Raw genomic sequence first — 5,280 nt, forward strand, 5'->3', positions numbered from 1 at the left:
CGTTGTGGATTTTAATTGTGTGTGATTATACTTGGCAATTTATAATAATTATGAATGATGGTGCTGCAGAGTATGGTGTTGTTGTTTTTCACTTATCAAACACAAAAAATATATGCTTGTTCGTCGTTTCTTTGTTGTTGTTGTTTTATTTTTTATTACAGACAGGTTATGGATAAAGGAATATTTATCGCTAGACACGATCACAAAACACGAAGTACAACATTGTCAATTACAAGAGTTGTTTTATTAGCATTTTAGTCGATTGTTGTTGTAGAACTAGTATGCACGACGACTATGATGACTGTGACGACACGATAACGAATGCAAAAAAACACGAAACCGCGTTGGCGTTAAACGGAAGTGTTACATTTATCACCACTCCTTTAGCATAATTACAAAACGTCTTTTTTCGCCCTCTTCTTCGTATTAATCAACAACAAATTGTTATTAGTTGTGATAGTGTGAACTTGTTATTGTTGTTGTATTGTTTTATTTTTTGTATTATTAAATAATAATTTATGCAAATTAAAATTGTTTTATTCAAATGCGTCAAATGTGGTTTTTCTCCTTTTGTAAACGACCGAGCCGAAAATAGCTTTATCGCAGCTTTTGAGTGGGTGCTAATTGGATTAGATCGAAGCGATAACTATGCGAAATCGAGCTAACGTAGTTTTAAAGTTTCCATAACGCTTTAGCTTTAGCACGCCATGTGTCGTACCGACGGTTGTAAAACACACAATTCTGGATCGATCAGATTGATGGCTTGAATTCACGTTCTTCGCCTATGGTAAGAGGGAGAGAGAGTGTGAGACACGAACGCCAATGAGCATGAATCCGGCTTGCTGGCTTAACAAAGTTTCTAGTTCAACTGACTGTCTTTTTTTCATGTTTTACGTTTGTCACAAAAAATTATACGTTTCAGTGAATGAGTGCCGCGGCAGCTACAGTGAGAAGTGATCGGATCGGATGGGATCGTTTTCGTAATAACAGTGGTGGCAGCAACCACACAACATCGGCTTTAGAGTAAAAATGCCAACAGAAGAAAAAAACAAAGAAAAAACAAATCGATTTTTAAGTTGATAGTCGTCATCATCGTCATCATTATCAATGGAGACAATGGAAGATGAATGATGCATCTTTTTTTGGTCTGGAGAAAAATTACCTGCTGTTCGGAATACTCTTCTTATAAGATCGGCATGTGTTGTGTGTGTACAACACTATTTCAGTACTTCTGCCTTTGAACACTTGTGATTGGTTGAAATTAGTGTTGTGAGCGCAGAGTTGGCTCTCCACTCTTACTCTCTTTTAAAAACCCACCAGTTAACTCACCACCATTTCTCCCATTCCCTACAGAAAACAACAACAGCAGCAATGCAAAACAAAACAACGGAAGCCAGTGCAGCTGTCATCAACTCTCCGAATTGTTGTTATGAGTATCTGGTGTGTGGTTCGCTCCATCTCTCTCTGACACTCTCACCGTTACTGGTTAGCTGTTGATTACTCCAGCGCTGATTCTCCATTTTGAAAATAACACTCGCATTGAAGTGCTGATCTTAACGCTTGTGGCTGTTGACTTCCAACACGCTTCTGTTCGTAAAAATTTTAGCCCCTCCTTCAGTGTGATGGTACGCTGAGCATGGTTATGATTTCGTTTTATGTTATTGCATTTTTGCGCTGAACCTTTAGTGCTGTATGCGTGTAATTTTTTTCGTGAGTTTTAACGCTCAATAATGTTAGTTGTTGCTGTTCGTTTTATTTGTAATACCTCAGCGATTATGCGATTCTCTGTTATTACTGTCAGCTGGCGAAATGGTAGGCAGCTGATTTTTTTTTGGATTGTGTGTTACTGAAATAAGAAGGGATGTTAATTCAACCATTTTAGGAAATATATACCTAATAAGTAAATCTGCAAAATTTTAAGGAATAAAATTCTAATTGCACAGTGATAATAATTGAAATTCTAGAAAGGTCATAAGTCAGATAATGAGTTAGATATTTACGTTCCATAACCTATTATAATATAAAAATCAGTACATTTATTTTACATTTGTATGTTTTTAATAATTAATTTATATTATCTGATCTTTTTGATCAAAAATATCTACAGAATCCATACATTTCCTGGAGAATAACGACAACTCCATTAGTACAATAAAATAGATACGCATTTCTAAGCCCCAATTAAATTGATAACTATAAATACGGTCCCATGTTCGTTGTTTTGAAGGTTTTATTCGGGGCTGTTATATGGCATTCTTAGAAGGTTGCAACCATATTGCAAACAAATTTCCGCCATATAAACATCAATTTTAAGTGTGTTGAAGTTTGATAATAAATAAAAAATATAAATAAAAAACTGCGGAGAGATGATTTACAATAGAATAACATGTTCCTTTTTGATGAAATTATTAAACATAAATAAAAACAAGCCACGTTAATTTTATATGCAATGAAAGCTTAAAATAATATAAGATACGCTTGTTGTTATTTATATAAAAAAAATATATAATGAAATAAAAAATGTAAAAAAGAAACATTTTAAAATTATTGAATAAAACGCCCTACTTTAGCACTTAAATTAGAACTTAAAATATATATAATTTGAAAGTATACCTACCAATTTAAGGTCAAATATTCCAAATATGATTTTCAAAACAGGACGTGCCCAATAGAAGATTTCTGAGAAAAAAGGCAATTTTTGAAGTCACATAATTGAATGAAATAGTAACGGTAATGAAATTAAAAATAAAATCATTTCCATATGGCAACGCTTTATCATGCTTTGCTGATCCGTCAACGTTACCACTTAGCACAGTGTAAAATTTTATAAAACAAAATTTAAAGAACACATTTGTTTCGCTCCACATATAAACACCGTTAACATAATTAAAGTTTTTTTTATGAAAAACACTCGCAAATATATCCGATTAAGATTTTAATTCCGAATTAAAAATATTAAATGTGATAAAAAAATTTTGGCCTATACATGTTGTGTATTTTCATGTAGGTATCGGAAAGTATCCACCGAATGCAATGTTTATTATGAAATAAGTAATAATGTATGGATAAGGGAATTAACTCAATTTTTGCTTGGACAAAACTGAATCAATTCTACAGTACAAACAGATTGGCTCGAAAATTTTAGATATCTTTGCCATGTGATTACTGATCAACAAATTGCCATTACGATAAACACCACTTATTTAAGACTTCGACGGAATTGTTGGGAGGGATATAACATCAGGTCTACATGTCTACAGTAAAAATATCAAATAATTAAAGTCTCAAGCCTCAGCATTGAAAGTGTACTTGGAAGCATGGAAAGGGTATACAATGATATTATGATGTTTTTATACCCTCCACCATAGTGTGGAGGGTATATTAATTTTGTCATTCCGTTTGTAACTCACCGAAATACTCATTTCCGACCCTATAAAGTATCTATATTCTTGATCAGGGTAAAATTCTAAGACGATCTAGCCATGTCCGTCCGTCTGTCCGTCTGTTGTAATCAAGCTATCTTTCGAAGGAATTGAGATGGGGTGCTGAAATTTTGCATAGGGTTGTCTTTTGTCTGCAGTCAGGTCAAGTTCGAAGATGGGATATATCGGTCTACGTTTAGGCATAGCTCCCATATAAGGGTACCCCCCAATTTTCGGTATTTTGGGGTTCTTGAGCGCGTTTTTCAACTGAATTCGCTGAAATTTGGTACATTGGGTTCCTATTGGGTACCAAATATCTCCACTAAAAATTATAAATATAAGTCCATTTTTTCTGGTAGCCCCCATATAAAGGTACCCCCAAATATCGGCATTTTGAGGTTCTTGAGCGTGTTTTTCAACCGAAATCACTGAAATTTGGTATTTTGTAGCCGTATATGAAAACAAATCTCCCTACAAAAATTATTAATAGTCAACCCCTTTTAGGCGTAGTCCCCATATAACCCCATTTTTATATTAATATAATTATCTGATTTTTCCGCGTTTTGGGTTTGGTTCTAACACTCTGTTGTAATCATTTCACCTGCGAAGGATATCGAGATAAAAAACTAAAAAGTACGGTTCGATAATGAACTATATGTGAACTATAGCCCGCATTTAGGCTTAGCCGTAGCCCCTGTGTAGGAGGTTTCAGAAGGAGTGGACCGATATTCCCCATCTTCGAATTTGAATTATCAATTAAAAATTTCTGAAATTTGTATTATGGCTTACATTATGGTTTACATAATCCGTTTTTAGACATGTCGGTATAGGTCCACTTTTTGGTATGTTCCCTATATTTTCATTTCTAGTACCTGTCAGTATATCTATGGTGGAGGGTACATTGAACTTAACGCTTTTTCACTTGTTCTTTTTAAAATTGAGGGTTACGTTTTTTTTGGCGAATATGGCTCGATATAGTGACGCTGGAAAAAAAAAAACTAATTTTTATAAAATATTTATTGATTTCTACAAAATTTAGCAATTTCTGGAAAAATTTGACCAATATTTTGCATATTAAGACGATTTTCCGACATATGTAAGGTAGCCGCGTAGGCGAATTGGGAATATGATATTTCAAAATTGTTATCAATGCGAATAAATATTAATTCGCCTCTATTTTCAGAATCAGAACAAAGCATTTGTGAAGTTTTATAAAATATTTATTTACTTTTTGAAATTTGTACATTTATGAATTAAATATAGCACAAAAGATAAAAATGATTCGTTAATGTTAAGGAACTGATGACAACGAATACATTTTTGGAGAAACGAAGACGTGGACCCATTTTGAATATGTTTTCTGTGGTAGTAACACCTCAGCATACCAAACTCAACATATGTGGAAATCTAAGGTTCGAAATTACATCCAAATTATTGAAATTGGGACGTATCATTAAATGGCAGAGAACATAGAAAGTTTTGCAAGAAAATTTGCATTCAATAAGAACTATAATGCCAAATTGAAGAAACTGAATTCTTACAATGTTTAACAATAAAACTCCAGAATGCAGTTCTGATTACCTCGATCAATATCCTTATCATATGTTCTGCCTATTCTGAAGGTCTCATTCGAAGATATTTGATTATTGATATCGTTTATTATACGGCATATAAGGAGGGGATTTTTACGAGAAATACGCCATCAAATCGTTATTCAAAAAATCCAAAATGCTCTTTTCGTGTAGATCTTCCTAAATGTGAAGGTATCCTATACATGACCTATATGTTTTGTTTCTTCAGAAATTGTCTTCTTTAATTTTCATTTTTAATTTAATTTATTTTTTTTCGGCGAATTCAA

This window comes from Musca vetustissima, unplaced genomic scaffold, assembly GCF_032173495.1.
Source record: "Musca vetustissima isolate MV318-11 ecotype Yass unplaced genomic scaffold, APGP_CSIRO_Mvet_v1 utg24084, whole genome shotgun sequence".
Lineage (NCBI taxonomy): Eukaryota > Metazoa > Arthropoda > Insecta > Diptera > Muscidae > Musca > Musca vetustissima.